Source organism: Ahaetulla prasina, chromosome 2 (assembly GCF_028640845.1).
Source record: "Ahaetulla prasina isolate Xishuangbanna chromosome 2, ASM2864084v1, whole genome shotgun sequence".
NCBI lineage: Eukaryota > Metazoa > Chordata > Lepidosauria > Squamata > Colubridae > Ahaetulla > Ahaetulla prasina.
The window spans coordinates 191,969,713-191,981,453 of record NC_080540.1 but is presented as its reverse complement, the minus strand read 5'-3'; positions in this window follow the sequence as shown (position 1 = coordinate 191,981,453).

The following is an 11,741-nucleotide window of genomic DNA, read 5'->3' as shown; positions in this document are numbered from 1 at the left end:
TCAGAGAAAAACAGAGTTCATTGTAATATTAATCATCAAATTAGCCTCCTGAAGCTTGTCTTTTGTAGGGATTGAAGGGAAACATAGTCATGAATGGGAAACTTCAGGCAAATATTAGAGGACACCAAAGCAACACAGAACACTCTTAACATTTTGCTTCCACCTAGAGCTTGTCCAGGTTTTTGCAACTCAGATATAATAGGCCTAGAAAAAGTGATAATTATCAAATTAACGGGTAGACATTTAGGAGATTAAATGTAAGGTGTTAAGTGATCCCAATTAATTAAACACAGCCAAAGTATTGCTTTTTTTTTTAACAGTAAAAATTGTGATGAAAAGGGGGGTGGAGATCACATTTAAATCTTAGACATGGCACAGATATTTTTGCATTTTCTTCCCCTTCCCCTAGCTGCTTTTATGTATAATATTCTTTTCTCAGGATATAACTACTGCAAGCATTAGATGCAGTGGCCAATGCTCCACAATGGAATATGTACTTACTGCTCTTGGATTTGTTTGTTTGTTATTGTTGCTTTTACAACATGCATTAAGTTTTTCGGAATCAACCCCCCCCCCTAATTAATTCATTACTTGATGTGAATTAACACTATTAATTATTGAGACAGAGCTAGGAATCAATAATAGGAAATAAAGAAACAAAGTTGGCAGGTGGATATTTTCTCATATCCCAAAATTTAGTGGTCTATTTTTGTCCTCTAAACTTCTGGATGTCAATTAAATATCTTTTGCTCCACTGTGGAAAGCCTGAGGAAAAGAAGAAATTGAATTTTATCCTTATCTTTTGAGAAAAATCTAAGTTCTCCAGCTAGTTTCTCTCTCTTTCTCTCTTGCAACGTACAGGTTATTGCTGGGTTGTGACCATTTTTCTGTCTGTCAGGCCTAAAAATGCTTTTCCTTGCTTTCTGTAGCTTTGCGATTAGATTAGTTCAATTCCCTTGGCTGCCTGCCTGATAAGGCATTGTGCAAGCGGCAGAGAGAGCAGGTGTCAAGCTTTTTGCTAGATCAGAGGTGTTTTTAACACATTCTCCCCTGCTCTGAAACTCTTGCACTGACTATCCATTAGAAAAGTGTCTGGGTGGGTGGGTGATAGCTTTCTTAATTGTACATGTCCTTCTAAGGGTGTTTGTCTGTTTTTCTTTAAAAGGTGATCTTTTATCTGCTTATGCTTCTGCCTAAATTTGAACCACTGTAGCAAATCTGTCAATTACTCCAAATGTAAGATACAGATGGTGCTATATCTCAGCAAAGGAAGGAGACTTTAGAATACAAGTGTTGGTATTTCCCTTTTAGCCCATTCTAAATCCAGCTCACATCCCTCCAAGATCTTGGTCAGTTCATAATAGGCTGTATATCAGCGATGGCTAACCTTTTCCGGACTGAGTGCTCAAAGTATGCATGCACATGAATGCGTGTGTGCCCCCCGAACCTATAAAATGCAATGTGCACACACACCCCGCACATGCCCCACGCCCCACGCACATGCCCCAAACCCTGCGCATGCACGGCAGAGACCTGATGACCAGCTGGCTGGCAGGAAGCTCTCGTGCATGCGCAGTGGAGCTGAACTGGGGCAATGGCTTGGTGCCCACAGAGAGGGTGCTGCATGCCACAGGTTCACCATCACAGCTATATATTGTAATTTTTGTCTTTTGAGGCAGGTATGGACGTGTAGAACTGGACTCAAAGAGAACAATCAGACCAGGTTTGTCCTCCATATAAAATTCACAGCATAGGATGACACTTAAGAAAACTAACACAGACTGTTCAGGTCTCTGTTTAAATAGCCAAGTAAAGTTAATTGACTTCTGAACTCTGCAGCTCACTGATCAACAATGATTTATATACAGCTAGTCCTTGATTTACAACCATTAGTTTAGCTGTAATTCAAAATTACAGCATCACTGAACAAAGTTATTCACAACTGGTCTTCACACTTACGACTGATAAAACATCCCTTGGGTCATATGACCAAAATTAGAGAGCTTGGCAACTGGTCATGTGATCACATCTGTGATGCTCCCAGCTGCAAAGCAAACCAAAGTCAATGGAGGAAGCCAGAATTGCTTAATAACTGTGTGATTCACTTAACTGCAGCAATTCTCTTAACTGGGGTGAAAAATATCATGAAATCAGGCATGACCACCAGCCGAAATTCTGGTCCCAATTGTGGTTGTAGGCTGAGAGCTACCTGTATGACATTCTTTCTCTGCATACATATGCATATGCATACGACAATTTGATGCAGGGATTAATAGCTGATTTTTAAAAGTCAGGAGTTGGAAAAATGAATTAATAACGTGATAAGAGAACAGCACGAAGGACATGAGAAGGATGGGCGACAGCAGCCAAGAAAATTAAAGCTTTAGAACAAAGGGGACTTTCTGCCTGGGGGCTGCGCTGTAATTTCCCTCCTTGCTTGAGGGCTACATGAGGCACAGAGGGGAGCATTGTGACATCATCAGAGTGACATGGCCGACATTGCTGGATGCTTCTCTGTGATCTGAGGTTTTATGGAATGAAATTGGTGCCTTGCTTCTTGCAGAGGAGTTTTCTTTCCTTACTATCCTTCACTGCAGCTCTCTCTTATTTGTTTTGCTTGTCACGGCTTGAATACTGAAAGAAGACAAAGTCATTCTGCTAAAGATTTCATTAATTTTTCTAAACACTGGACAGCTCTATCTTTGTTTTACTGTGTAGGTAAAAACATATCCCCTCCCTCCCTTATACTCTTTCATAAGCCTCAGTTTTTGGCTTTAGTCTTTGATAGCATCTTTCTATGATTGGTTTCCTTTGGTATTGTCTTCATTGAATATATATCCCTTGTTCCATCTATTATAGAGCTCCCTTTAAAGTGTCAGCTCATTAAAGAGCTACTTTAGATCTACTTTTCCAGTCTTCAGTGGATGTTTTTATATTTCTTGCTATAATGTATTCCAAAATCACTTGGGAATTTTCTCTTTGTGTTTCTGCCTTTTAATTTCCCAAACAGTTCCTTTCTCTTGGACAGAATTAAGACCAAGGCGGCAGATCCACTTTCTTCTTCTTCTTCTTCTTCTCCCTTCTGAGAAATGAACTTGCCAAAATAAGTTAAAACAGTGGAACATTTCATCTTAAGCCAGGGTTGCCTACGTGATATTTTTCAAAAAGTCAAAATGGCAAATCAGAGCTTCTCCCATTTTTACAGGCAATACACATAAAAACTGAGTGTGGAGCTTTAGATGCAGAGTCATGGCCGCCATCTTGGGTTTGTTTTTTTTGCACCACTTGTATTTTATCCTGAGTTGCTTATAAGTGTATTATTTCTGGAAATAGTGAAGATACTGCATTGGCAATAGGGAGAAGCTTTTCTCAGAAAATTACTTTATTTGACTTATCAAAGCGTATTTATCAAAATGTGTATCTACTTTCAGCACTCTTAACAGACAGCATAACGTTACGTTGTTAGATTTTAAAATACATGATGTCTGGGCAATTTATTTGTCTACAGAAAGCAAAAGCAGGAGAAGGAGGCAGGGAAATGCCGAACGACCTTAAGCTGGGTCACAGGGTCCTTTTCATTCAAAGGATAGCATAGGTACCAAAGGCAGGATGTCAAAACTAGTCGCTCTGTTGAAACAGAACATAAATGGTGTTGATGCAAAACTATGCATATTTCAATTGGCCTGTCCAGACAGAATGGATCGTATCTTTGTGTGCATTTCCATATGGATTGTGTGTATTGTCACTTCTGTCTTGTAAGGGGACAGATCATTGTCTAAGGAAATGTACCTAAGCTCAGCCTTCACATTATGGAAAAAGGAGATAGAAAATGTGACTGTGACAGTGATTATGGCAGTGTTCAGTTAGGAGATTTTTTCCCCCCTCTTAGTGTTTCTCAGCTGAGCTTGATGAAGCCTTATTACTTTAAATGCCCTTATCCTGCAGATCTTGGGCACTTTTCCTTACTGAGTATCTGAAGACTCTGCTACAAACAGTGGCCAAATTATCCCTGGCTATTGTTTAATCCTAAATAACAAAAATAAAAAATAGATGTCTACTGCTAGTAAAATGCGTAATGTCAATGTGAAGAGAAAAACTGGGAATGCATTACTTCAGACTTTGGGACCTTCCTTGGATTCACCTGTTAATTGGGAAGTTACCCTCAGTCAGACTGAAAATACTTAGAATACAGCATCCAGTTTTGGTCACTCCAATAAAAAAAAAGATGTTGAGACTTTGGAAAGAGTTCAGAGAAGAGTAACAAAAATGATTAGGGGCCTAGAAGTTAAAATATATGAAGAACAATTGAAGGAACTGGGTATGTCTAGTCTAGTGAAGAGAAGGACCAGAGTGACATGGTAGCTTGAAGGACTGCCGCAAAGATGAGAGGGCCAAATTATTTACCAAAGCACCAGAAGGCACGGCAAGAAACAATGGATGTAAACTAACCAAGGAGAGAAGCAATCTAGAACTAAGGAGAAAATGCCTAACAGTGAGAACAATTAACCATTGGAAAAAACTGCTTTTGGAAGTTGTGGATGCCCTGGAGGCTTTTAAGAAGAGACTGGACAGTCATTTATCGAAAATAGTATAGGTCTCCTGTCAGAGCAGGGGGCTGGAGTAGATGACCTCCAAGATCCCTTCCAGCTTTGTTACTGTTATTGAATTAGCACTTGCCTGGGGATAAGATGTTCTAGGCACTTTTGCTTTGCTTGAGAGCACCCCAGTGCGTAACAAACAAACACATTAATCAAGATTTTCTCCTTTGTCTACAAGAATACTTTAATACTGGGCAGAAAAAGGCAAGCTCAAAAAATAAATGGAAAAAATAGGAAATATTGATAGAAATAGAAGAAAAATAGCCTTGAACATCTGTAACACTCATGTTGTTGAGATAGCAGTTTATTACCCTCAAAATATATGCTAATTCCTATGCATACACATCCATAGGTATGTGCATATATTATCTCAAAAGGGAAGCAATGCAGTTTTTTCTCTTGCAATCATAATGATTAATGTGAGCATCCTGAACAGCCATCCTCTTCAGAAGCAGATAGAGTAAGTCCTTGACTTACAACAGTTCATTTAGTGACCATTTGAAGTTACAATGGCACTGCAAAAGTGACTTATGACTGTTTTTCACACTTAGGACTCTTGCAGCATCCCCAGGGTCACATGATCAAAATTCAGATGGTTGACCACTGACTCATATTTGTGATGGTTGTAGTCTGTCCCAGGGCCATGTGACCACTTTTTGCGACCTTCTTGACAAGCAAAGTCAATGGGGAAGCCAAATTCACTTAAGAACCATATTACTAATTTAACAACTGCAGTGATTCCCTTAACAACTGGGGCAAGAAAGGTTGCAAAATAGAGCAAAACTCACTTAACAACTGTATCATTTAGCAACATAAATTTTGGACTCAATTATGGTCATCAGTCAAGGACTACCTGTATTGACCATATTTGCAAACCTGGAAGAGTGGCCCTACTAGCAACAAAAACTAAAGGATCTTGGACATTTTCAGCAGGTTTATGCTGCAAGTTTTGCCCCTGTTTTTTGGGGGGATGGGAAGCAGGTGTTAAGATAATGATAACCATAAAACAGGGGCAAAATTGCATCATGATGTATTAGTCTGATCTACTTTGATCCCTCCCCTAGTGCTATCGCCTCTTGCAATATTTTTTTGAACTTTATAATAAACTTGCCTTCAAGTTGAGCTTGATTCCTGCTGTCTGCACAGATATGTCCATGTAGTTTCCTTGGCAACAATTCAGAAATAATTCCTTCTTCCAGGAAATTTTACTGACTTCCTAGATGAGCTACAATTCTGATATTCCTGGTTAGCCCTTCTCGAAATAGTGGAGTGACCCCTCCCCTGTTGAGTTTGTAAGACATAAGAGAAAATAAAGAGAATAAAAAAATTAGTGAATAGTGAGGAAAGAATATAGAAAAAGAAATAAAAAAAGGAAAGGAAAGAAGCAGCTACTGGTCTTGATTGTGATTATAGATATATTTATATTTTACCCTCTTTCTCTAAAGTTACATTGTATTTTTCTTCTTTCCTTAAATTACCCTTTCTAATCTTCAAAACTCTCTCTCCCCCCCTCTCCCTCCCTCCCTCTCTCCCTCCCTCCCTCCACTCTCAAAAAGTCTATAAAGGGTTTCCAGCCTCTAATAAAATAGTTGTTGATCTTTGTCTACTCAAACAAATTAATTTTGCCATCTCTGCTAGTTCAGGCAAATATTCCTCTGCGGTACATATTTCAGATTTTTTCCATTTTTGCTCATATAAAAGTCTTGCAGCAGTAATCAGATTTAAAAATAATCTTCTATGGCTCTTTTCTAGTTGACTGTCCATTAATGCCAGCAAGAAAATGTCTGGTTTCATCTGAATGTTGATCTTCAAAATTCTTTGTACCATCCAATGTATTTGAACTCAGAAATTTCTGAGTTGTTTTACAAGTCTGTCAGGCATAATGGGAATTCTCTCGAATCCCCAATGAAAGCCTTCTTTTCCCCCAAGCCTATTTTAAAGGATTTCATCTTGATCACATGTTTTTAATGTTGCTTCTACATGTGTTCTAATTTCTTGTATGTATTTTAAAAAGGCGATTCCTGGTATAAGTTGCCCTGGGAGTTTGGTCCCAGAAAAGTGCATAAAATAATAATAAGAACATATCAGAGTGTATTTAGCCCATTAAATTCATCTGTCTGCTAAGTGCAAGAATCCAGATTAAATCATCCAGACAGTTGACTGCCTACCCTCTGAAGGCATCCAATGACGGGAACTGCCTCCATTTCCTGATTGGTTCTATTGTCTAAGATTCCTGTCCTTCCAGAGGATTTTGTCTTCTTCCCCTTTTGGTCTCTTAACTGCAGTTTCTGTGTAGTTTTTTCCTGACAAGTAGTCATAATACTGCCTTTTTATAGCTGAAAACATTTTTCTGGCAACTCCTTGATATACTTTTGCTACTACATTTTTTTTTATAGTTGCTGTGCTATACAAGATAAATAATGGAAGCGTATCTAATAAAAGTTACATGTAAAGCTATTGCTGCTAAATTGGCTTGATATGCATTTTAAATTATTCAACATGCTTACAAATGTACACTTCATTTTAAGTATTAATGTGGTCATGTATTTTGGAAAGTAGGATATTTGCTCTCAACGTATAGCCCATTTACAAGGCAAATATAGGTACTAAGGCAAAACATTTGCATAAGGGACAGTATAATAAGCAATTATGCATTTTAATAGACTTTCCTTCTTAGGATGTAATTGGCTTTAATTATTGCCATATACAATATTTTTTGGAACATCATATTTGCCTGTGTTGTAGAAATGGAGATAGGATGGAGTGGGAGAATAAAAAAACAGGAGCCAAATGACTGATGTTAGCTGAGCAATCTGACTATAATGGTTTGGTGTTTCTCCTTTTATACCTCAGGAATATCTGATAGGGACTGTTGAAAGACACTCCTGTAGTTGTTTGGTTGTTTACAGGGGTGGGATCGTACCAGTTGAACAACTGCTTCACTGCGTGCATGTGCACAGTTTCCATAAAATTGAACTTCCGCGTTGCAAACAAGGAAAGGAGCAAGGAAAACAGCTGAGGAGGCCCAATTTCATCTGCCACCCCTGGCAGATTCAGCAGCAGAAATAAAGACATTTATCAGACATTTCAGAAGCAGAAATAAAAGTCAGTATAACCCAGAGGCGGGCAGGCAGGCCCACTTTCACAGCAATAGAGAACCGGTTTGCTCTAGGCAGGAAGTGGAAACTACTGGTTCGGCTGAACCGGGCTGAACCAGTAGAATCCCACCACTGGTTGTTTATCTGTACTTCTAATTGTAGAAGCAAACATGAGCAACATGTTAAAAACCAATGGTAGAGCTATGTGTAAAGCTAAACTTGACTGTGCCTTAATTCAAGACGTAACATTTCCTGGGAACTATACTTCTTAGTTTTTCCCCTGAAATTGTATATTTGCTAAGTGTCTATGGAGATTCTCAGTCATCCAGGTCATGGTTGTCCCAAAGATGCTTTTTTAAGGGGCAACTGGACTTTCTGGTTTTTCTTTGAAGACACAGATAAACCTCCAAGTCACCTCAACGACTTGCTAAAAGAATGCAAATGACTAGCTGTCTGAAAGGAGTATGAATCCTTCCATTCCCGACCATCCAGTCAGAGTTGGAAAAGTGAAACATCTTCAAAGAAAAATTAGAAAGTCCAGTTGTCCCTTAAAAAAGCACCTTTGGGATATATTTGCTAAGTAAAAATTATATAAAAACTAGTTGTAATTTGCTTGAAAAAGTAAATTTGGGCCAGTCCCTTTCTCTCAGCTCAACTCACCTCACAAAGTTGTTGTGGAAAAATAGAAGGAGGAAGGAGTATTAGGTGTAGTATTAGTTATCTATAAAAATAATAAAGGTGGAATTTTAAAAAAATCTAAAAAAGAAGAAGAAGCTGGGGATCAGTGGGAGGAATGAGGCAGATTTCAGCTGGACAAAAGCATCATAGCTAGGAAGTGGAGAAAAAAAGAAGAAAAACAGCAGAACCATACTGGGAAGTTTTTTCTTGGTCTGAAACAGGAGCAAAGAAAGCAATTTGAGCATAAGGGGAGGGGAACAATAATAAGGCTTCCTCCCTGCTGAGCAGAGATCCCTTCTCTGCAGCACCACAGGGAGGAGGAAGTTGGCTGGCAGACTCACCAGGAAGAAAAATGCCCAGCACATTAGCCGATAAAGGAGAGAGGCTTTTTTAGAATAAAAGAAGAAACTGGCTTGATTATATGGGCCTGGATGGAGGAGATCCAATCCAGAAGAAGAGCTCAATGATGGACAGGGAATTGGAGAAGAAATGTTGCTGCAGTCTTTTACAGACCCAGGTGCTGCATTCTGCAAAGGGAAGTGAGAAAGTGCAATTGTTTACTAATTACTGCTATTTTAAAATGTAATGAACCTGTATGACCGTTCCCTTTACAATGAAGAGTTCTCAGTAAGTTCTGGAAAGGGAGGAGCTCCAGACAGATCCATGTGTGAATGAAGAAGAGGGATAGAACCTCTGCAGGATGAAAGTCCTATTTGAAGTTGATCTTATAACTGTAATACCATATAATACCGTCTGTACAGTACCTCACTATAATTGTTGCTTCTAGCTGAAAGTAGTAAAGCTATTATTCACAAGAGAGAGATTTATCTTTTGTTAAATTTCCTAGAAGGGACAATGACCTATTAGTCTCACTTACTGGGTGGAGACACCTTCTTTACTGCAAGAAAGTTGGAAGGAGGCGATTCAGAGTTCTCAAAGGAATCCTTTGCTGAAGCAAAAAATAGCTTCTGCCACCTGAACACAGTAGTTGCACATCCTATACACTTGAGGTGTATACTTTTACTTAAAGAAACAAAGTAAAATAATCAAAAGTCTGGCTTCTAGAATTATGGTTTCAATGGGTTAAAAGTTGTCAAAGCAGCTCAAATTTTGTTCTAATAAATAAAATAGCATTTCCTTTTTAGGTTTTATTGAACATTTCTGGAGGGAATTAGCAAACCATTTTTGGCAGCAGAATGAGCCAAAAGAAAGTTGTCACATTGCCCACCAATCACAACATCTCCACAGTAACTATGCATGGAAAGGACTAATTAGCAATAATGACTGCAGGGATTACAGTACTTAACCTGTCCTCTCTCTTGTCCGTCACATATTGGTCTTAGAGGTTTTAATAGAAAAGCATTCCACATTCGGCATATGTAACTGAATTCAAGGAATGAGTTAAGATAATTAAATTCTTCAACTTGCCTTCCTTTTCCCAAAGAACAAAAGACCCTGCTGCTACATTGTGAAAATGTTTTGGAATGGAACCTTTGACAGTGGCGCATATGGAAAAAGAAAACAAGATCAAAGCAAGTAAAGACCTGGAAGAAGAAATCACTGTGCAGTAGGAGCAGGTAGTATACAGTACTTTCTAAGTTCCGCTTTGGGAAGATGCTAGTGCCCGCCTCCCCAGGCCTTCCATAACATACTGTATAGAAATCACCTCTTGAGAACAATATTTGGAATAAAAAGCACTATGCACACTCAATTAGCAACAGAAGAGCTCATCAGTTTTCCTTCAACCCCATTGTATCTTGTAGGCTGAAGTCTCATAGCAAGGACCATTCAATTCAGGACATGCAACTTTTCCTGAAGTTCATTCGTTCATTGTCACAATGAATTCATGCATTCATTGCTACAAGTCTTAGTGCAAAATAATGTTCAAAAAGAATTCTAGATCAGGTATAAAGCATATATATGGATTAACATTTTGTAATTCTACTGTGGAACTTCTACAATAGTGCCGGGAAAGATCACAGCCGAAACATTACAGAAGTCCAGGTCTCACTCAGGAAAGGTAATTTACTAAATATTCGAGCCATAAAACGATGGTTTCTAGAGACTTGTACTATCATCTCCCAAGAGATTTTATCTTATCCTTTGTCAGTTTCATGAAGTCATCCTGATCTCTTCATAAAAATATTTTTTTCGCAACTTTCCAGCTGGTTGCTAAGGAAAGAGGCATTAGTTTAAAAATCATTACCATAAACTTCTAGGAAGTATTTATTAAAGAAAATATTCATGCACTGCAAAGTTTTTAATTAGTTTTTCTTATTTGCTGTGTTTCAGAGATGAGAACCTTTTTTTGACAAGTTGATAATGAAAAACCAGATGGAACTGAAATTTAAAGACCCTGCTACTCCAAAGTTAGGGTGAAGGATAACATCACAATGTAATAAGATAATTAATTCAGCAATATTGTGATAAGTGTAATTGTTATAGGTCTGATTAATTTTCAGTCTAGTTATTTCCATGCTTAGGCATCTTATCTTCAATTGACATCTTTCATTTATTCATTCCAAAGCATCTTGCTCCTAAAATAATGCATTGCAGAATTTTCTCTTTGATGCATCCCATTTTTAGAGGCTAGGTCTAAAATTATGTTTTTGAGTTAAAATATGATTATAGCACAGATTTATCTATTATAGATGCACTTGATGGGACAAGCTGGTTGTCTGGCTGGCTCAGAAGTTGTGGGATGAAACACATTTTTTGTTATCAGTTTCCTTGCAATTCATAACAACATATATTCTCCTATTCTACAATGCACTCAGTGAAACTCAACCGTGTGCACTGAATATTTTGAACTTCGTCTCTCCACTAAAATATTAAAAACAATAGCAGTCAACTACCTGCAATTCAGCATTTCTATGGGTAAGCCATTTCTCAGCTATTAGGGAAGTAACTCAACTTGAATTGTTCTTTTTAATTTTTTTTAAAAAGATTGTTTATTCCATCTTCATTATTTTTATAAATAACTCAAGGCAGAGAACATATGTGACACTCTTTCCTCCTCCTATTTTCCCCACAACAACAACTATGTGAAGTGAGTTGGATTGAGAGAGATCGACTGGCCAAAAGTCACATAGCTGGCTTTTATGCTGAAGGTGGGATTAGAACTCACCATATTCTGAATTCTAGCCTGGTGCCTTTGTCACTAAATTAAACTGGCTCTCCCTTTTGCTCCTCAATCTTTCCTCCATTTTGGATTGCCTTATTAATCTTTCTTTGTAGATATCTGAGCAACATCTCTGGCTTACCCACCCCAGGGTCTTATTTCTTTCTATCTCCTCAAACAACAGAGTGTGCTTGGCTAGCTCAGGACCAGGAACAAGAAGAAATAAACAGTAAGCCTTTTAAGTTG